Raw genomic sequence first — 24,302 nt, forward strand, 5'->3', positions numbered from 1 at the left:
AAATTCGACATTATGATCATGGATCATTCCTGGTTATTTAAAAAAAAATAAAAAAATTTTAAATACTGCATGGAAATCCATGAAAGTGTGTAATCCTAAAATCACACTACTGCACCTGCACAAGATAGTTTTTTGCCTATTCATTGTTAGCTCTTCATGCAGCTCACTCTTTCCCTGGCCGATGCAATGGTGAGTGCCCGTGTCATGGCTGTGCTGCTGGAGCCTGTCGATTAGGATTTATCCGAGCAGTCCAAAGGAATGCAGCGCACAGAACATTTTTCTGCTGAGCTACACAGGAACACTGCAGCCCCACTTAGTTCTTCCTGCTGATTGCTGCATAAATGCTAACCAGCTGGAGAGCAGCTACACTCCTCAAGGGCAGGCAGCAGAGACCTGCACCTATGGTGTGTGGATGTCTGCAATAAAGGATCACTCTTGCAAGCACTCTTTTGAACACAGTGCCCTGCTGCTTAGGGAAAGGAGGATGCTGGTTCCTGGCTTTTCCTCAATAAAGAAACAGTTCAGCACAGGATTGGGATTTTTGGACCAAAGAGGTCCAGATAGTGGTTTTCCATTTCCAGTGCATTCATGTAGTCTCTTTTGTTTCCAGACTGGCTCTGGTCACAGAGATGATTAATAATCAACAGATCTATTAATAATAAGACAGACAAAATTTTACTGCCTACATTTTATACAGATGAAGGAACAAAATTAGCTTTTATAATCACTCATTAAGATAAGGTTGGCACCTTACCCACCACCGCTTCAAGAGCTGATTTCTGCATACATACTTGTAAATGGTCAATACTTTTGCAGATGGTTCTTAAATCAGAATAGTAAACACAAAAAGGAATCAAACCAAACTGATGGTGACTTGAGTTGTGAAAGCAATCAGTTAATCAGAGGCTGAGCATGGTATGGAGCCAGATAAGTAAACTAGATGGAGAAAAAGCTGGATCAGACAGCATAGAGAGAAAGTAGAGAATGTAAATTAGCAGTCAGACCCAGTGGATGGAAGAATCACAAAGTATTTTGACTACACTAGTGAATGGTCATGCAATTTTAAGCTTGCTTTGTAATACACAAGTGCACAGGGATAGAATTTAAGTAGTGACATTCTTCTGTTTCAGGAATTACATTTTTTAATTTTCATGGTTTTTTAATGTGGCAGGATTTCTTTGGAGATTTTGTATATAATTTATATGAATCTCAGTAACTTATCAATTTATAATCGTGGTGCAGAGAGATCAGAATAATAACATGCAAATCATTTCCAAGCTAGTGCCACTGGCATTCATCCATTTTTCTTCCAAATCCCTCCTCAAACATCACTTCTCACATAAAAATTATATATCCTAACTTATTCAACACTTTCTTTCAAAGAATGAATTGGCTACCTCTAACAGAATGAGTGTGTGATGACCCTAGTGTTCTTTGCCTTGAAAATGGCAATATGCAGTCTAGAAATTCTTTAAAATTTGATGTAAATATATCTGCAATTGTTATTCAGTCAGGTGAAATTTTAACAGTATATGTATCTGAATTTTGGATAGCTGAGTTTAACAGGCTGAGCTTAACAGTCTGGGTTTTCAGTTCCATTCATGATAAGGTGTAACTTTAAAATAATCTATCATTATATATCTTAATAGTTTTTAATGATAGTACATGAGCCTGGAAAATCCATCTGGAAATGTTACAAAAGAAAACAATCCAGTATATCCTAATGTCTTCCTGGTACATTATATTTTACTTGGGTCCATATATGTCCAAAAGTACAGAAAAGACATTTTAATTTCAAGATGAAAGATCATATAATAAGGTCCCCGAATAATAAGGAATTAAAATATAAAGCAACCCCAAAGAAACTGCTATAAACATAAAATGTAACACTTTATGTTTAAGGTTGGAATATTTGGCTTCCATCAGTTTGCCTGTTTAAACTTGGAAACTTCACTTAAAGATTGAACAAATAATAACTTTTATGACGGGAAATGTAGGCATAAAATCAGTTGCAAGAATGACTTCAAGACTCAGCAAATTTCTCTTCTCACATAATACTGCAACCTTGCAGCAAGCCATAGAGTCTAGAGGATAATCCTCAACTCTTAACAATGCTTTTTTCAGAACAAGAGGTATTCAGCATTCAGTCAGAAATTGTCTATTTTAGATGAAGAAAAGAGCAAGAATAAAAGTTAAGCTTAGTTGTGTTTCTCTCTCCTGGAAGGATTTCCAGATAATAAAATTGACTTCAATATCCTGCAGACATTATGAACATCTTAATATTAAATGGATGATCCTCTAGTGATCTCTAAATGATGTAGCAACAAAATACTAAAAAGTAGATCCAGAAGACAATAGGGTCTAATAGAGTGACTCTAGAATATAGTTCAATTTACTCCCCTTTCTTGCAGGGAGTCTCAGGAACTAAAAAAAGAAAAAAAACCTAAACTGACCAATGTTCTTAAAATATGTAATAGCAATTAGTAGAAGGACTATAATTAAGATTTTTATTGCAATACTTTTGTCATCACTATAATAGAGTAACGAGAGACATTTTTGAATACTTAAATCACAAAGCATTAATATGATAATCCTATCATTAAAGTTTTTGTTTGCAATAATATATCTCACAAAAGCACTATCATGTGGCTAGCTTTCTTTTATTTCTGTGTTGTAACAGTTCTTTTTTCATAGTGAAAGGGACCATATAATTTGAAGAGTTCTTGATATGTGCATAGAAATAGAAAGATGAGTTCAGAAGCAGTCTCACTGACACACTGGCCACTCGAGACTGAAATAATTAGCCAATTGAAATATATATTGTGATTTTATCTAGAAGAGATATTTCTTCTGTATTAGTATGTGCTTGGCTTCCCTTACAAAGATGAGAACTAGTTGAAGAGAACTGAATGAGGGAACCAAACATGATCAGAGGTTAATTAACCCATGATCCACAATAAAGAAGAGAGAAAACAAATCATAAGGTACCTTTATATATTTCTTCTCTTTCAGCTATTATCAGACCAGTTGGACTGTTTGAATTCCCTCTCCAGTAAGGGGATAGTTACAAAATGCTTTTAACAATCCTCATTACTGGATTTCTCAAATAGACATTATCAGGCTTAACATAAAATTATGCATAATACTATAACTATTACATACCTGCCCTTATATAAACACAAATTGATTAGTTTTGGGGTACTTAAAATATGTTCCCAAAGTTTTAGCAAAGTAATGCAGATCTTTTGTCATCATCACAGATAATGATAAAGCCCTCTAATATTTTCACAAAGTTTATAATTTTTAGCTATTCTCCAGCATGGACAATTGATGAATTTCAAAATACTTTAAATATAATTAAGCAATACAATATCCCATGAGCAAAGAAATGTATCTCACTCATAAATTTGAAAGATCAGATGGATTGATTAAAAAGAAATCCTTCAAGAAAATACCAGGTTGATTTCTGTTATCTTGGTGAATTATAAAAGAAGATAAAAAGTTGCTACAGAGATACTTTAAGAAATAAAGGAATATGAAAGCACACACTAAAAGCCATACATGATATTCATAGCAGACATATGACAAAAATTAAAAAAAAAAAAAAAAGGTGGGCTCTTTTTCCTAAGGTTGGAGGTAATATGTCAGCTTTTATTCAGCAACATATTTGGGAAAATTCTTCTCTTTTGAATAAAAGATTTGCGTGGTAAAAACATACTAATCTGGTGGGTAAATATATTACTTAAATGGCAACATTTAAGAAAAGTAGAAAACTCCAAATATAAGCACTGAATCTACTGCTGTAAAGAGATAACCACAAATGTCAGACAAAATGAGAAAACCATATTTTCAAACTTCAACACTTTCTCATGCCTAAAAATATTAAAGTCACTAGTCCCACAAATATGTCTATATACATACATATATGTTTATGCATATTCCTCCATGTTTTATCTTCGCTGTGTGGTAAAACTAATGACTAAAATGTCATTTTGTAGCATAGCAACATGGATTTGGGATATGATGAGACTTGCAACCTTCTCCTTTGCTTCACATGGTTTGCAGTAAACTACAGTGATATCCACTGTGGATAAAAACAAATGTACCCAACACTTTTCAGATATGCAGTGGAGTAAACAAGTCAGTGTGTAGTAAGTGGAAAAACAATGCAAAAGAGCAGTGCAGAGCTTGTGCTTCCCTCATCTACTTCCCCTTCCCTTTAACACCGAGATTTGCTTCTTCCCTGTCAGCTCTGCACAGCCATTGGGTGCTGTGCTGATCCTTGTAAATTCTCTCATCATTTGGAGCCTTAAATAAATACATGGAACGGCCTTTGGCATAGTTATTTTTGTTTGTTTGTTTATTTATTGGTAATGATATAAAGAACCACCTTTCAATCACCATGCAGAATCAATGAAGCACAACCAATATTTCATTTATAATCAGTGGGAAAACAGGTGACTAATGTGTATGAATAAAGAAGAAAAAAAACCTCCTATATTCCTGATGATCTTATTATGACAAAAAGAAAAAATATGAACTCAATCAAGGAAAATGTGAGAGGGGGAAAGTTGCACTACAATGAAGTGTGTGTCTCTGTTATATTGCAGTTGTTGTAGAGAAGTATTTCTACTCAGTCACAAACTATTTAAAGAATTTGTTACATTAACAGTGTAATTTCTTTTCAGATTTTAGAAGTTTCATAAATGTCTTTACTTATGCTTATTTTCCTTTTTTACTCCAAAGTTCTATTGTGAATTTCACAGTCAGGAATAATAATTATTTTAATATAAATTTACTAAGATATCATGTTTGATTCTTTAAGAATATCAGTACAAAACACCTCCATGCTGCATTTTGAGTGAATGTTTTTCTACTGCTGATTGTTATAATACCTCATCCTCAAAAATGCATGCCAGTGGTTTCTTCCCCTGCTCAAAGAGTGAACACATATTCTCTCATCTTGTTCCCCCATTTCTGGTCAAAATTCTGGGGAATTTTGTTAACTTTGTCAAATCACTTCCAAGACTGGCACAATTTCCTACTCATTAATACAGATGCAACCAATCATTAATTTTACCATTTCACTTGGAAAAAATGTACACTTATTTCCAAAAATAATAATGAATTTAAAGGATTCATATTACAGAAAGAGTACAGTCAGTTCCAAAATAGCATCATAACTTACTTGAGAATTTTCATTCTTAATTGCTTACTGACATGCGCATGTTGTGCTTCTTTCCATTCATATGTGTTGGCATGAATAAAAGGCATTGCCCTCATATCAGTGTGGGGTTTTTTTGCATTCCTTCAGAGGAATTTCTGTCTGGTGTACTGCATTTCTATTTTCTTTTTTCATACCTGTCAAGTAGCATATTCTAAAGTGTCACCACAGAACTAATAAGAGCTTTGTAACATGAACTCACAGACACCATCTGAAAACATCTAGTCCCAGACTAGACAGATATTGACTGAATCACATTAGTTCAAAATGGAGAAAACTTAAAAAAATTCATTACAAGTAAAATCAAGCAACCTTCTCAAACCTGTCTGTAAATCAGCCAATCTCCTAACATTCAGGAGGAAACTATGGACTGTGGGGCAAATAAACTCTAGGGTTTTCACAGGCATAAGCTGACTATCAGATTTTGAAGTGAGGTCTTCACAGAATTGTTTCTAGTGGACTCTCTATCCTGGAAGCTGTACAATGAAGAGGCTCTTATAGCTTACATTTCACTTTTTTTCTTGTCCTCCCAGTAGCTGCTACTGACACAGACTGAAGAAAAAAAAATTTGTCTATAATAATTTCATAACAAATTCTTTTTAGGAGAATTCTTTCATAATAAATGTCTTTTTGAGGTGACACAGGCTTGTACCAATATTTACACCATATTTTGTATCTTTTTTTTAACTATTTTGTTAGTTCAATTAGAAGTCCACCTCTTTTCTTCCTATTTTTCTTCCCCCATGCATTCCTATGAGGCACACATTTAATGTCAAGAATAGTGGAACACTGGTGTACCTGTGAGGATGAAGCAACAGTGGATAATGTTCTGCACAGTATATATTTTCTGTCAACAGTTTGAGAAGTAAACATAAAGTTCTCTTAATTCAGCAGCTCTTTATAGCACATAGAGTTAAAGGCTCTGTTCATCTGCAATATCAGTGATGAACTAGCATACATGAGTGCTTTCTTTGTGCTAGCAATAAATCTGCTACATAAGCTGATGCAAAGCTCAATTAAGACAAAATATTCTTTTAAGAGCTGAAACTTGTCCATTCTCCCTCTTTTCCATTTTAATCTGACAAGAAAACTCATAAGTTTTATGATATGTGTCTGAGATCATTGAATGATTACTGCCACCTAGTTAATTCTCGATGCAATGAGTTACATACAATTAGTACAAATGAAGGTCCAGGCCCTCAGTTATGTATCTGACAGGAGATAATAAAAGATGGTTAGAACATCCAGTCAGTTTTCCCATAGGAAAAAAAATTGCTTTCTGACATATATATTTTTTGTGTTTATCTAATCTTCTTTTACAGGTCCCAGAAGGCATATTGACAGGGATGGTTTTCCCTCAAATCAACGCACACTCTTGCCTAGGAAACACTCACATGTATGCTGAGCTTTCCCTCTGTGATACAGCACTTTCCGAAGCATTTTGCCTCTATGTTATATGTACAATCTCTGAATTCACAAAGAAAGGAAAAAGCCCTCAGTTAAATGCTGAGGAAAGGGACAGATTGTGCATGACACACATCCCAAAGGCAATCGTAAGGGGTAAGACAAAGATATCTCATGATAAGAGTGCTGCTGCTCTGTGGCTTTATCCTCTTGATTAGAGGAAAAACTTTGTCATTAGTGTCACATCCCACCACTCATATCTTACTTTTAATACCCATATGTTTCTTTCTACCCCAATTTTTGACAGCTCCAATGCACACCTCCTTCTGAGAAGCCACCAGTAGTAAGAGGACAGAGCAAGCCTGTGGTGCCTCTCTCAATTTTGTGAGGTCTCTAATGACAGTAAACTGAAATTCCATGAAAAAAGATCAGTCCATGAACTCTGCTTCTCTCTGTCTCAGCAGAGTCTAAGGCATCTGAAAGGGACCAAGTGTTATTTGGCCAAGGCCCTAAACTTCTAAAGACTACTTTGAACACAGAGCATAACTGGGGACGAACGAGCTCTTTCCCACCAGAATTCAGCTCATTTGGAACAGTGCCCCTGTTATCCCATTAAAAATAAATAAATTATGCAGACTATCTGCCTTGCCCCCAGATCTTTTAGTCATGCCAAAAACTGCTTGTGTGCAACCAGTTCTACTTTGTCAGTCCTGGAAAGGAGAGAAAGCTTTCAGAAGGACTGGTGAGAATTCTGTATGCTAATTGCCTTTCTGACTGGAGAAAAATGCATAAAAAATTATTATAAGAGAGAACAATGAAAAATTAGTTGCTTTGTCTAAATGCTTCCAGTTGTTGATAAATGCTTACTGTTTAGACTCACCATTTTTTTTTAGCCTGCAGCTGCAGAGCCAGTGTTCCTCATTCCTTGCCATGACTGTTGATCTGACTGTCTGCCAGATAATCACCAATTCCTGCTCTGCTGTCTGCTTCAGTTATTTTTTTAAGAGCATTTTTTCCCCTTTTCTTGAACCTGATGATCTCACAACGGAAATTCAGCTTTTTTTTCCTAAAGAAGAGGGTCTTTTGTGATGGCAACAGAGCACTCTTACAATCAGCTGGGAGTTTTCCTTACTTAGGCAAGAAAAAAAATAAGGTCAAGAATTGACAGAGTTCCAGCAGTGCTTAAATTCTAACAGCACAAAAAAGCTATTTAAGGAGCAACAAAAAACTAAAGACACATTTACTCTGAGGTAATGGTGACATAATTTTTTGGAGAATAATTCCCAGTTATTTTAACCTATTTTTCTTTGCTGTATTCAGGACCAAAATGTGAATAGGATATAGACGTAAACTTTACATGGAGACAGTGTGTCTCACAAATCAATGTAGAAATGTTCAGCACAAAAATGTCTCTTTACCTTGACAATAAAGGCCAGTTTGATAGTTTATTTTCTTTATTCTTACAATGAGCCCATTGAAAAACCTTCATCATTTTTATTCTGCTTCAATGCCTTACAGTTTTCTATTCCTTTTAAAGGAAATAAAGTTACTGAAGGCAGTTTGGAGACTCTGAATGAGATCTTGTTTTGAAGTTTCATAATGATTTCATGAATTTATTTTGTACTGTAAATTACAGTCCCTTGATTGCTAACATGAGACTTTCAGGTTTTTATTAGGATGTCTGTGGCCAAAAGACTGGCCAAATTTACTTTAACCTTGATTCAGGTTTCAGCAGTTCCCTTACTTTATAAGATCCCTTTGTGATCAGAATATCTTTACCTTGCTAATCTAATTCTGTACTCCCATTTTTCATTTCCCACTTGACTGCTCCATGTCTTCCTGCACAGATATTCTTGGAGAGGAGCTAGTGCATATAATATTATGGGAAAGCAAACCTGCTTTTCACCACCATTTTGCCCTTTAGAAAGCCTTTTCAATGCAGTTTCTAGAAACCAAGTGTTGCATAAAGCAGTGGAAATTGTCCAGTTTATTCAGTATTCTACTCCCTATGCTACTGTATGCCTGAAAGAGTATGTGGCTCATTTCCCAGATGTCACAGAGAAAAGGTAAACCAAGGCATCCAAACTGCTGTTCCAGAATTCCTGAATTACCATTTTGACCCATTTGTTAGAGTGATATCAAATTATTCTACATGGAAGGCAAAATATGGAAATGAAGCTCAAATTTACATCAGACATCTTTAACTTTTGGAAAATTTTTTGCATCACTTAATTCACCTGTAAAGATGATGAAGATACAAGGTGGAGGATTGGGATGGAGGGAGGGAGAGGGAGATGATGGAGGTGGAGAGAGATGTACATAGATAGAGATAGATACAGACAGATAACTGTAGAGATATAGATCTTCTACAGTCAGTGTAGCAGAGTTGTTCACATCCTGAGAACATTTCACTGTATTCAAACACCTACTTTCAAATGCAATGAATGGTCCCATGCTGGCATCTGTATCTTTAGGGGTCATAGGGTCAGACAGAATGATTCCCTTTAGTTGTCTGATACAGGGACAGAGAAAGCTGGGTGTCAGCTGTCACAAGGTCCTGGATGTGAGCAGCTGTTACAGAGCGAAGATATTGGGGTTAATTTACTGTTGTGCAAAAAGGCAGCTTTTGTGAGCCCATCACCCGAGCAAGATTGGCAGTCCCTGCCAGGACCTGCTCTGCAGGTGAGGACATAAGGACAGGAGCCTTAGGGAGCTGGGGGCAGGAGCATTCTAGCAGGTTTGTTGCGTTACAGGGGATAAAAATATGCCAGCTGAACATGGCATTAGAAGGCATAGAGCTCTAACATCACTGTTAAACACTTCCCATTGGAGAGCCTGGGCAGCTCTTCAACGGTGAAACCAGATGAATTATAAAGACAAGATTGTCAGTAATGAAAATCTCCTCCTCAGGTTCAGGATGAGATGCTGATTATGCATGTCAGATTCCACTACTTATTCCTGAATTTATTCTTTTGAGTCTTCCTGCCCTGTCTCCATCTTTGAAGGTTATGGTGTACATGAACAGATATGTCTTTCTTCCACACTTCTTCTTTCCTTCTTTTCACATGAAAATAAATGAAGCCTTGAATGGAGAAACATCTGCACTGCCCTTCCAAAACAACAAAAAAGTCCAAGATTTTCAGTGAATGTAGTAATTCACAACAATTGTCATAACTGGCAGCATCTCTGCCTCTTTTAAGGGAACACAATTACTCCAGACATTCTCAGTTACAGCAGACTGATTTGAATTGTAACAATTGCAAGTGTCCACTGTGTAGATCATCTTGTCCTTTTTGCTAATACATTATTGTTTCCTCTGATATTTTCCTCAGTGTTTCATCCAGTCTAATTTTTCCACTCTTCTGGACAGAATATTTCATTACTAAATAGGAGTATTTTTAGTAAATGCAACATTTACTCAGTCCCCATTTCTCTGTGTTCTGTGGAATCCCATTTTTTGTCAAAAGCAAGTATATTTCTCAATGCCACCTTCATTAAATGTTCCTTCCTTTTTATGAAACCATCAGCAGTTTGCATGTTTTTGGAATCTGAGACAAATACTTGTCAGTTTGGCAAATATGGGCTGGAACCGTCATGAAATGTTCTCGTAAAGGCTCAGGTTTGAATACCATCCCCTCATTATGTCAAATATCATCCTTCATTATTTTAGCACTTTTGGTCCTGAAATAAATTCCAGACATTCAAGAAAGAATGAAAATGAAAGAACTGAAGAAAATATTTGATCCATATGTTGGAAAAATTTCACATTTATTTTTAAATTAATAAGCAGAAAACTGAGATTATAGTTCTAAATATTTATGATACAGTTAGGACATTGGCTCTAAAAAATAACATTATCTAGTTCACTTTTTTTTTCAATAATTATGAACGAATTAGAATTCAGTGTTTAGTATAATCTTGAGTTGTATTTGAATTCCCCTGGATATTTGTTTGAAAAAATCAAAGCCACATTGGTTTCCCAGTGCATGAACAAGATGAAACCAAAGTCTTCCATGAGAACAATAATCACCACCTACTTATGATTCACATTTGCAAAATGAAACTAATTTACTTTTATGAAAAGTAAATTGTGAAAATGCAAAGATAAAGCAAGATCTGCTACATCTATTTTCCATTATTTTTTTCCTAAAGAAACAACCCTGATGTGATTTGTGTTCTTTGTGCAGATATGTCTCTTATTGTCTGTAGTGACTTTTGAACCCACTGGACAATTTCAGTCCAGTCTGACAGCAGGAACACAGTCACACTTCAAAAAAAATTGTGGAAATTAACTAAGAATGGAAAATAAAGGCCAATTTCAAATCTTACTGAGGAAAGGTAAATTAAACTTGCTTATCACACACTTTGCCACGAATCAGTTGTTTAATCAGCTAATGCACAGCTTAGATGAGCCTGGAGAGAAGAGGAGCTAAGAGAGGATACTATAGGAACATAATAGGACTTGTTGTATTGTACAGTACCAGTACAAAAATTTAAAGTACACAGATCAGTAAGAAACCACAGTTCTTTAGGTTGACTTATTACAGAAAAAGTTCTCTCTCCCTAAATCAGCAAGTCACTTAATGTTTTGTTTCTTCTGCTTCTTTCCTATTTTGTATGCCAATCCATTCCATTAATAAAGCAGTGAGAGGTGGACATCAGAGTCCAGAAAGCTACCTAAAAAATATCTAAAACCTCTACAATTGTGATCAAGCCAGTTGATAACTGCCCATAGCATAGTTTTATTTTTCTTCTCAAATAATACAGAATCAAGGTTTGAACATTAAGCAGATGAGTAGTCCATTTTTACATTTAGAATAAGTAACAATTAAGCAAAAGATTCATGCATGATTTGCTAATAGCAATCCTACAGATGCTAATTTAATTTTCATTCTACTAGTTCATTTTAATCATTTCATGTTATTCTTATGATGGACAATATGAAAAGAAGTCTGTAAGAAAAAGACTGTCTATCTTATTCCTGACTTGTGACACTGATTTGTTTTGTAATCATGAACAACTTGTTTTACTTTTGTTTCCCATTCTAGTCTTCATCAATCTTGTTTGTTTATGAAAGCTGCTAAAAAGAGAAATGCTCCACTAAACATTAGGATCCAACATAACTGAAAGAATAAGGCTTTTGCTTCTGTTATAATGCTGTTTATGGTATCTTTGTTGCTATTATTACATAACTAATGCAATTACTGTAAAGGATCTCCCACAGCTCTATTTTGCTACCTTGGCAATGTATTTATAGGTAATTCCCTTCTGATGAAAAATTACCATTGACTTCTACCTTTACATATTTCTGTCCTATTACAGAAAGAAAATGACAAAGCTTGGTGTCTTTTTATATATGAAAGACTCTTTTATTTTAGATTTTTTTTTACAGCAGGGAAAGCTTGCACTTCTTGACAAAGCCATTCAAGACTGAATATCCATGATCAGACTTATATAGGATCTAAGTAACTCTAAAAATCATTCAAATTTACATGTGAAAACATGTAAGTTCTGATTTGTAGCTGATATAACTGATTATAATTTTCAAAACAATTCATTGTAGAAGTTCATTAAAACTGAGTTGTCCTAATCACTGATCTTGAATCCCTCACCATTTAATTGTAACTTTTTTACCAATTTGGCCCAATCAATTTTACGAAAGATACAATTATGCCCAGTAGCTGAAAATATCGAAGCTAAGACATTTAAACACAAATATTTCTTTAAAACAAAACAGTTCATAATTTTGGATAAATATCACTGTTGCATAAAGAATGTAGATAAGTGTATTGAACTGGTTAGTAAATAATCTTCAACTAAGGCTTTTGTTTGTTTGCTTGTTTAATTATGTGGGTTTCAAAGATCCAAACTAAACTTAATTAAAATGTTTCTGACACGAGTTAGACACTTTGTAGAATTTTCAAAAACCTTTGAGATACGATCCACAAAGAACATTGTGCACCCTGCTAGGACCTAGAGTATAACCCTAGATTTTAAATCCACAGATTGCTGTTCTAGTGCTGTTAAAACTTGGAAGGTATTTAATTTTCACAGATGTTTAAATGCCAGGTGTTGTCTCATCCCCATTCCACCTGGGCCCCAGACAGGCCAAATTCTACCGAACTTTTTACTGTCCACACAAAAGAATGATAAAAGAGAACAAGCATTTTTCCAAACCGAGCTGCCAGTGGACTGGCAGTGACCTGACAAGAGTTCAGACAGCCTTAACATCTGTTACACCATGACCAAGCATGGAGTTTAGAAACTGAGGTGTTCTTGTTAATGTAATCACCCTGAATGATGTAAATTTTTGAAAATCACACTGCTCTTTATGGTAGGTAGATACACCAAGGTGCCTTTGCAAGTTCTGCCCTGTGCGTTCACTCTCTCTTTTTCCTCTCCCTCTTGTACTTTCAGTTATTTTATACTTACTGTCTACTTTTTTCTATGTGTTTCAGTCATTTGTTAATTTTCTTTCCCTTATTTCAGATCTTTCTGAATCTTCCAACTGATCCAGTTACCTAAGGAGCCAAACAATATCCAGACAACCACTGCCATTGAGATGAAGTACCCACTTAGTGGTGTTCTTCTAGGCTTCTCTAGCAAAACTGAAGGTATTTAGTCCTTGATCTAAAATGCCATGATACCATTGACATCAATGAAGTTACATAACTTTGCATCAGCTGAAGACGTACTTCAAATTTCAACAGCTCATTACAAGGACTCATGACACAAAGGCATATTTTAGGTTTTAAAAGTCACACTTTTTTTTTAAGGTAGCTGAGCAATGATTTGCAACAATGGAATTAATTGCTCTCATTATTTTCATTTATACAAGTACCAAACAATTTGTATTATTGATCCAAGTGTTACGGTGATTTCTTCAGTGATTTGTTAGATTATGTGCTCCAGTGGCTGTCTATTTCAGTGATTATTGTTAGCACAGCCTTTTTCCCCAATGTTCATTTCATAGTACAATGATTACAGTTATTATCACTCCTAAAATTATTGTTGTGTGCATCAACAGGTTCTATAAACACAATTTAATTTTTTTTCAAATGAAGCAACATAAAATCACAGTTTTTCTGTTCAAACTATTCTTACGTTTTATTAGTTGTACTCTCATCAGCTTCTTTCATAAAAAGACACATAGAAGGATCCTGCACTGGTGAGTTAAGAGGACATCTGTGATGCTGAAGAAATCTCATTGCTGGGGTCACACCACCTGTTAGACCCACCTCCAGGGCTTTCTCTTGATGCAGGGAAGAATAGGTGCATTTACACACTTCTCACTGCTGGTTCTCTCATCTGATAGAGCACAGGACTTTGAAAAATATAATTTCATCCCAAATTAAAGATACTAATTAGGATTGCTTACAGTACTATCCTTATAGGTGAGGGTAAGGGTTAAGAGTAGGTTGCTTACTGTAGCATGATAATGACCAGGAAACAGATTAGAAAGAAACTAAAGAAAACTTTATTTTGTGCATGCATTTTAAGGACCTTGACCCTAGTAGCAAAAGCATCACAGAATATTTTTAATGCTTTTTCTGTGTCTGTTCATCTTCCCCCAAGCCATGAAAATTCTGATACATCTGCACTCTGTTTTCATGGCTGGTTTTACTCTGAGCTTCCAGGTCTGCAGGAAATTTAATAAACTGCATTGTGTATGTTTATATTTTGAAATGTGCCTAACTAACAATGACATCCATGTAATTTAGGAATGCAATAACTTCTTTGGTGCATTGATTTTGAAGGTCAAAGAACCAGTGGTGCCAGTTGGAGCTATTCTGATTCAGCTTGAGTTTAAGGGCTGTGTTCAGATCAGGTTGTATTTTATCTGATCCAATTCACCTACTATCCCTGCTGAAGATACAATTTCAGGAAGACAGGACAGTGTCTTTACAGATCAAAGAAAGCCAGAAGAAAATCAGAGAACCAGGGAATGGAAAGTACAGGAAAGAATAGACTCTTCTTGCTGACACAATTAAATAGAAGACAGTTATTGAACCATTTAATGTGTCTCACCTCTCTGCATGAAAAGGCCATAAATAATGTAAGGAGAGGGACTACTTTTCTTTACAGTGCTTGCACAATGGTATGTGCTGAAAATGACATACACAAGTCCCCATCTGTGAATAAAGGTTTAGTTAGATGTTAAGTTCATGAGCAAAGAGTAAAAAAATTAAATACTGAAAGAAAAAAATCATAGTAAACAAAATTCAGGTCTCAATGGGTTTATTCAAAAACAGGAAGCAATATTGATAGTTTTAGTATTTTTCAACTAAATATTAATGATGGAATTTTGTAGTAATATATTAGAGTTTAAAATCCAGTTCCCAGTCTCTTTGATTCCTCTGAACAGTATTCTTTCCAAGCTGCACCAACACAAGGTTAGTGTGAGCCAGAACTGGATGGTTGGGGCTGTGAAGTTCTACACAGCCATTTTTCATCAAAACTTTCAAAAATGCCTTCTGAAAACACATCCAGAACAATACATACTTGAAAATAAGGTCATTCAAAAGAAGAATTTTTAAAGTTCATGTTAGAGAGTTAGACATAATATAATATTATAATATTTATAGTATTATAATTGTATTATAATATTATCCCAAAAACTTGTTTTCTAGGATGATGCAAAAGCCCTGTAGCCATAAGCACATTCCTTCCTGTAACTATCATTTTCTGTTTCAGATCTAGCAATGTCGGAGACAGGTCACCCACTTGACCACTAAACTGAATCAAATTAAAATTACTGTTCTGAAGTTGGAACAGTGTGAAGATTTCTGCAGCAGAGAGTAATTATGTGTACAGGACACCAAAGAGAAGCTCTCCTGGTCTTTCTAGAACTTAACACAACTTCCTATGTTCACAGCTTCCTACCCTCATACCTTATACCCTGGGGAAGGGTTGAGTCTCTAGGAATTCTATCAGAAGCCTTCTTCACTACTCTCCTTGTGACATCTGGATTTTATGTCTTATGCATTATCCAAAGTATATCAAAATGGCATTTTCAACCCATACACAGCTTAAAATGGGCAGATTTGTCCATCAGCCCAACCACTACTCCAAAAAATAAATCCTAGCAAAATATGCTGGTGCCTATCCACCACATCCTAGAAGAGTACTGAAGACAGCATGCATGGATTTCTGTGCATGAAGTGTATTTCTCTTCAGACATGGTGAGGGCCCTCTGATACTCATTAGCCATATGCTTTTAATTCTGTCTACGGTTCAAAAATTCCAGATCCCAGACTCAAATCTCTTCACAGACTTCTGTGGACAGCTTTCTGATAGAGAAGGGAAAAAAGAATAAGAGTAGATGTTTCTATTAGAGTCTGCTATCCACAGACAGAAAAGCAGTTATCTGTGAGACCTGTGGTTGCTTTCTGGGATCTGGGTGCCTTTAACATGGGAAGAGGCCAATTACAGGCTTCTAACTCTCTGAGTGTTGTCAGATGATGCTTGTGATGAAGAGAATGCTCAAATGCCAGAGAAGTGAGATGACTGTTAATTCAGAAAATGGGGAATCTTCCAAAGATGCTGGCAAAGGGACACCTGACCCTGCAGACACCTACGACATTCATCCTGTAAGTCTGCTTAAAGCAAGTATAGCAAGTTCTTCACCACAAATTTTCTAAAATTTGCAACATCTATTGACCTTCCCTAGCACCATGAGAGTCCCTGGAATAGAATTTATCCAGGATGTTTACAATCTCTTTATCTTTCAAGTCCATAAGAAAACTTTTTGAGCCAGTCTGTGTACATTCCTGAATTTCCCCCTAGCACCATGGACTGGGTGATGCTAGTCTACAGGACACAGCAAACAATAAGCATGACACTAGAGCTCGAGGAGCTATCGACATCTGGAATACAGTGGTACTGTTAGTGAATCCCTTCACTGTGCTGTCATATTTTAAAGCTCCCAAACTCTTTTTTTCCGCTCTGTGAAGTGCTTCCACAAAACTGATGTATGATCTTGGGAAAACAGAAACTCAATCTGCACTGACTTATACTATCAAGACAATGAAATCACTGTAAAAACAGAGTACTGTTTTTTTAATATTAGCTCTGCTGGATGCTACTTGTAAAAATATTTTTCAAGGGATACCTAATGGTTTCATCTGACAGCAGCAATTTTTAAAAATCCTGAACTTAAATTAAAAGACCTCATGTACCAAAGTTTTCTTTCTCTCACTAAGATTCTTCTTGTATGTTTTATACCTACCTCCACACAGTCAGTAGCTTCTGTGTTGAAAAGCATGTAAAGAACATTTAAAGAAACATTGTCAGCAGTTCTGACTTATTTATTCTAAGTATCCTTCTGACTCCTAAAAAAACTGAAATCATAAAAAGGTTGCTTACTATCGAGGTCCATTGCTCTCCAGATGACCCTCCTAGTTCATTTCCCACACAAACTTTCACCATTTATTTTTGTATTTCCAAGCTCAGTTCCTGTTCTTTTCTAGAATATCTCAAGCCTCTATTTCTTATGACTTTCTTATGGAAAGATTGATGCCACTTTTCATGTACAGGGAGGGAAAAAAGCCAGCACCATGCAAAGAGCTACAGGTCTTTTAGCTCCTGTAAGATTTATTGTCAGAAGCTCTGTTAGAGATCAGACAAGCCTTGAAATGAAGCAGAATCTTGAGATTCAACCTATTCTGTGTATGGCCTAGAAATGGGAGAACATTGCCAAGAACCTCTACTCTGAAAAAAAGTTATTTGCTTATCTTTGAGAATTGATTTGGGAACCCTTTGAGGTTACACTTGGGTTTTATGAACTGGCTGACTCTTTTCTAATACACAATCAACCAGTTTAGTGTATTCTTGTCTAATATTACCTGTCTGAGGAACCAGAGGGTCACAGTTATATGTCTGGAAGAAAAAGTTACATACATGCTAGATGTCTGGTCTGAGTGGCTATGGTTTGTGGTCTAACAGTATGAAAGTGGTAAAATTCAGAAAATTAGTAGATGGTCCTGGAGTGCACTTCAGCAAAGCGAGCTGAAGAGTTCATGGGCTTATTAGTAGGGTCTGAGGTCCTGGCAGGGGGATCACATTCAGAGAGAATTTGCAGGTAAGAAAAAGACCATCCTGAGACTAGAAGGACTTTTACTTTCCTCCAGCAGGCAAAACAATGCTCCTACTGTATCAGGAACCAACCACTGACCAGAGTATTGGAGCCAGAGGGGAGAGAGCGTTAGTGTGCAAGGGAAAGACAACTGAATAAGAAAACCATAGGAACTAAAGAATCCACCTATAAATGAACAAAATCAGCCACCAGTAACAAGGGAAGGCAACAAACTTAGGGTAGAGAAGAGAGAAACTACAAGATTCCTTCAAAAATTTCTTGGGGAAATGGCTACATTTAATCAACTGGGGAGACAGCAAAATGTGGTCCTTTCCTTTGAAGACACAGAATTGTTGGCACTTCAGTGTCAGGGACAGCAATTTCTTGCTGAGCTCTGTATCTGCTCCATCTGACCAGACACAAAAAAGAAAGCAACAAATGCTGCTGCATTGAAAAAGTCCCAAAGGACGTCAAAGCCCAAACACTGGGACCAAGGGAAAGAGAGGAGTCCAACTGTCTGACCTTGCAGGCAATTTACCGAATCAGAAGCTATAAACAGGCTAATTCTGATATAATCGCACGCATAAATGTATCCTCCCAAGCAGCTGACACAAATCCCTCACTGATGTTTTTGTTTATCTAAGATGGTATTCACACACTACCATTTGATACCAGTTTGGTATTAGATACTTGTACAGTCAGGGAAGATGAAGGCTCAGTAAAATGTACAGTTAAGGTACATGCTCGGCAATTAGGTAATTTGAAGTATATTTACATGTGCCTGTATCTATTTGTAAGGTGTTTTGCTTTTCTTTAACTCTGTTACTATATCTGTTAAGAGCAATTTACTTGATTACTGTTAACTGATAAGTGTGAGACTCATCCATTCAAAGGCCAAAATAAAAAACAGTAATGTTATAGCCTGGCCTCTTGTATGATTGCAGAAATTGAAGAATCAGGGACAATAAGATCTGTTCTTGGCCCAGGTCAGAAAATACTTTCTAGTTCTGTTATTGGCTTAGCATCCCTGTTCTTTTCCACTTAATTATTTTATCCCCATTTTGAGCTTTCTTAACTGTGTAAAAACAAGATAACTTGGCATAAAGCCACAGAAAGGGGGCCAATATGATCGTTAAGGAAGGGAGTGGAAAAGGGCAGTGTAAGGAGTGGGGATACAAAAGAGAAGAACTCAGTGGGACTTTAGTACCTCAAATAAACAGCCTATATTATTATCATCACTCTTCATCCCTGTGTTTCTTTACCATAATGTAGGTGATTGCTGCCAAGCCTGAGGAAGTGTCAGTGATGATTTATCTTTTGAAGTTTAGATATTTGTAGCCAAATAAATTTAATTTGATTATTTTCAGAGCTAAGTCCTTTGTCTTGGAAGAATATCCCTACTTCAGTAAAACTGCTCTCACTAAAACCTTTCCTCAAGTCTGTTTTCAAGCTAATATTAAGCCCATTTCACCCTTTAGCACACCACAGAAAGAGACAGAAGAGATGTTCACTACAATTCAAGAAATTGAAGAATGCTGAAATCTAACCTGCAAACAACCTTTCCACTTTCACAGCTAAATGTTACAACTACCCTTTATTTCTTGACAGCCTGCATTCCTGGGTCCCAGGTGTAAATACTTTGGAAATCTGAGATACAAGGCTTTCAACTGTATGCTGAAAGCTGTAAATATCAGGCACAATTTCCTTTTATTTTAATGAGTGTGTTGTCATGGAAACTTTGCAGTGGACTCTGGCTTCATACTCAAAACTCTTGAGGTTTCTGGCAGTTCCCTGATGGGTCCTGTCAACTGCTCATTCACAGGAAGTGATAATAAAAATTCACTTTCCTGTTCAGTGAACCTTGAATGAACTGAAGGAGAACAACCTCAAATCCTCTTGCCTCCTCTCACTCTAAATTTCATATGCATGACTGATAGTATCCTACTTAACCCTTTCAACAACTTTGTAAATAGTTGAGTAACAGCTGAAACCCTCTCTTGTTCCATGATCTTGAAATTAATTTTATTTTTTCATTAAACAGGTATTAAATCTGACTTCTTAAACATTTATAAATGCTGACCTCTAAGGTGAGTTTGAAGATTAAAATGGTAAAAGAACAAAGTTCCAACAATTTTAAGCAGAATACTGTTGTTTGGTTTTTTTCTTTCTAGGTTTATTTCCTGATTTAAAGCAGTTTAAAGCAATGGCAGAATGAGGATAATTTCCTATTTTCTATTTTTTAATATATTTTATTCTGTAAATGTCTTACACAGGTATGTTTTATTAGTGAATGAAAGACAATAAAAAGTCCTAAGCATCCTTTTCCAATTCACAATGATGTATTTTTCAGCAGGATTCCTACATTCAGAAAGTTCTGCTGTAAAACACCTTACCATTATGAATCTACCGTTTGAGTACTAGTTCTTCAAGACTTCTTTAGCTGCTAAGGGAAGGTTCCTGAAATTTGTCCTAAACATGATCACCAAAATATCTGTAGTTAATCAGGAATTTTTGCTCCTTTGGTGCTGTTCATACATTTGCTTTTGGTTTTCATATTTCCCAATTTCACAGCTATTACATTTCAATGCACTGACCCAATACTGTGTATTAAACTGACTTGTCCCTCCCATGGCTGACTATAGATGTGTCTGCAAGGCAAAGAACTGCTTGAAACAGGTGATACTGGGTGTTCATTGGCTTGCATTGTCGAGTTTCATTAACAACTTCAGTAGCATCTCTGGCGTATGTCCAGCCTCCCTGGAAGGTGAATGACACCAACACAGAGCACGTTTCTGCTGTGCCTTCACTGTTATCCATCAGGTCTCCACTTGACTGCACAGTCAGTTTCTTAGGTTAAGAAATCATTAATTGTTTTACCCAAATGCTGGTTTCATTGAGAGGAAGCTCAAAAATAAGCAAACAAGCAAACAAAATCCCCCAGCAGTTCTATATGTCTATCCACTAATACAATAAACAGGACAAAAAGCAGAATTGCTCGCTCATTGCAGTAAATTCTAAATAATACTACTTAATCCTTCTGGGAAATTTTGTGTGATTAAATATTTAGAAACCACTTCTTCAGCCATTTAGAAAGAATCAGATAATAAAGAAGGAAGGGAAATGAAGAGGTATTAATTGCCACCAACAACACACAAGCAGTGCTTACAGATCATGTTCCTATAGGTAGAACATTAAATAGGCTCAGATTTGGTGCTGGTTTTGTCTGTTCTTATTTATATAAGAAATAAGGATGACTACATCTGTAGACACTTATTTGAAGTACATGTAAAATGGAAAAAAGAAATATATACACATTATTTCAAGGAATTTCATTGTTAGAGAGATATAGCAGATTTGTTACCTGTAACACTGCTGATCAAGAGGAAGAAATAAAGTAGTGACACAAAAATATGAGTTATAGCAACCTGATGTGGAGGTGCAGCAGAAGCCTCTAGTCTAAGTGAAGTCCACCGTAGGACTGAATAGCAACAGAACAAGATCTAGGTGAAGGGAAGCCTAGGTAAGATGCAAGAAAGAAGATAAAAAATATTTGAAATTAAGAACTTGCCAGTAGATGTGTGCATTTTTTCTACTAGAATTTTAAGTATCAAGATTGCCTGTGATTCCAACAGGTTTTTGCTAGATAATCCATCACTATTATTCTTGAAGACAGATTCAGGGGAAACACTATGGGTTTGTGTGGGCAGCACTGACTACATGACTTGGTCTCTTTTGATTTTAAAATCCAAGAAAATTATTATCATTCTGTGAGTGGAAAAATCTGTAAATCCCTTCTCCAATCCATTGCACCAATGTGAAGACAAAAATTCATGCTGAAGTGGCTGCTAAACTGCCAGATTAACGTACTCACTCTCTTCAAGCAAGCATGTTTTTGCAGCAGGTGCTTTTGTCTTTAATATTGTCTCAAAATATATTAACGTCTAATTGATTTCAGTTCAGGCACAGGGACACCCTGCAGCACTGTTTCCCTAGATGTGTGTAGATCTTTCCTAGGTCAGTAGCAAAAACTGACCCAATATGTCACTTTGTCTAGGAAAAGTATGATATTGCCCTACAAACATCTAACTAGAAAGTGCACAAAAGCAGAAAAATAAATTCATTCACATAATTCACATGTTAAATATGCACACAGTTTAACATTTCTGTTTGGGATTTCCATACTGACCTTTGGCAGAAATTCTTTTCAGTTAGAAAAATTGTTCAAATAATGATCAGCTACACCAAATTAATTATTTCTGGTTTCAGTTACTCTCTCTGTAGAAAACTACCATTTTAGAGTTTGTGTTTGTCATTTAACAGTGCAGCCCTTTCTTCATGTGTAACTACTTTGTGATGGAGGAAGAATTTGCATTTTGTCTTTACACGTTGCGGGTATTCCCATCGACTTCAAATGGCCTTGAAATCAACGGAGCTGTCACATCCATAAGTCATCACAGTGTCAGCCAGACCTTTAAACAGCAACCACCACGTCTAGCTACTTCTGCAAAAGAATCCAATCATTTACATATGGCACTTTTGAACCCACAGATGCCATACTCTCATCAGAGGTCTGAAGAGGAAGAGAAATTAAACCATCATGTGTCTCCGTAGGACCCACTATAAAATTTAGTCTTCTTTCTGTTTCTTCAAATCAACAGCGTTATAATGAAGTTATTAGTAAGCTTAAAGATGTTTCAAATTAGGCTCAGTCTTGTACTAAAGCAGCCTAGAAAATATAGAAAACATGGACCCTTACTTATTTGTGATCATACATTTCAGATGCTTGTCCTTCAAACTGTTTATGTGGTAGTTTCACAATCTCATCAAGCTTCTACTACATGAATGAAAATAAAACAATTGTTATGGCAACATGCTGAGACAGTATTTACAGTGCTTCACACACACAAACAGGTTGACAAACAATAGGAAGAAAATGGACATTAAATTACCTCAGCTGAAGAGAAAAAAACAAACATATAATGAAGTGGAAAATTATGCCACTAAAGTTTTCTCATTATACATGTGTCTCTACCAGTTATTACTGAAGTCACTCTATTTTCTGCATAAATATATGCAATATGCATAGTTTAAAAATTGTTTCAAACATCCTGGTTTATTTTCAATATTTACAGAGACACTGAGAGAAGGATGGGTGGCTAAATACATATAAGGTGAGACAAAAATATTTAATTATGGAAAAGGGTATCAAAATATATAAAAATCAAGAAAGAGAGGTAGAAGAATAGTTATAATAAATCATTTTGACATTAGTTAACATGACTCTGAGGAATTATTTGATTAAGCATGGCAAAATAAAAGAAGATATATATTTATGTTCAATCACACACAAGTGTTTTGAGCAAATGAAAAGTAAAAAAAATTCCAGCAATTAACAGGATAATTAGAGTATTACAAACTGGTAGCGAGAAAGTGGCTTTTTAGGTTCAACCACTTACTAGATTAATTTTTTATCTCTTTGGTTAGGCAACAGAAGGGAATAAAAACCTATTTTTCCACACAGACATGTGTAATCTCATTACATTAATTACATGTAATTAGGATGGCATCTTCTGGACAAGATTACATTATTGAAATCTGAAAAAAAAATCAAAAAGCTGTCTAATTTGAAAATGAGTTATATAAAATTTGGATGCTTTGACATAGGGATGGATAATTTGGATATGATCCAATATAAATTCTGATCCCAGGGTTTTACATTTTGAACTAGAAATGTAGACAGAAAACAGCAGAAGTTATACATGTGTATATACACTGGTCATACAAGTTTTATACCTTGAGGTAGTTTTGATACAAACTGTAATAGCTTTAGTTAAACTAAGAAATTTTCTTTTTACAGCTATACAGAAATTTAGAAAGATGACCCCATATCACTGCCTTGAGGCAGTGCAAGAGTAACAACCAGAGTAGATGATCCGGCAGGGAGGTTTCCTTTACATTAGAAAAATACATCTCAGGATCCTTTATATGACCTGAATGATTTAAATAACACATGAATGGAAGACTTGTGCTGCTACTTTTCTTTGTCACAATTGAACACAAGTCTCTGTTTTGCATTCAGGCACACCAGCTCACCTAAGATAGTAATTTAAATACAAATTCCCTCCCAGAAACTGAGGCAAATCTTGATGTGAAATGTTTGTGCTTCGCATTTGTCATGCTGCTGGCTGATACCTAACTTTAACTAAAATTCACATTGCTTTAACATTGCCAGTTTTGTGTAACTAGATTGGAAGAACAAGAAGTTCTCTGTGTGCATCTCTGTCCCAGCTGCTTATGTGTGTGTCCCCACCCCACCTCCAGGCTCAGCTGAGCTGACACAATCCTTTGTGGGGCTGCAATGTCACCAAGACCAGTGAGCACACCTGGCTTGAAAGTAAAAGGGTTTTACCTTGGGGTGGTTTTGGCCTGCATTGTTTCACTGTTTCACCCAAGAGTCCAGCCTCATGAAAGCTTATGTTAGCACAGCAGAGCAGATGAAGAGGGTGGAAATTCTTTAAACTGCTGTCGTCATGGAAGCTGACACACTGAGACTACAATTTGAGTGGAGCAGCATACGGTATTTTCCCATATGAAACTGAT

Source organism: Parus major, chromosome 1A (genome assembly GCF_001522545.3).
Source record: "Parus major isolate Abel chromosome 1A, Parus_major1.1, whole genome shotgun sequence".
NCBI classification, from domain to species: Eukaryota; Metazoa; Chordata; class Aves; order Passeriformes; family Paridae; genus Parus; species Parus major.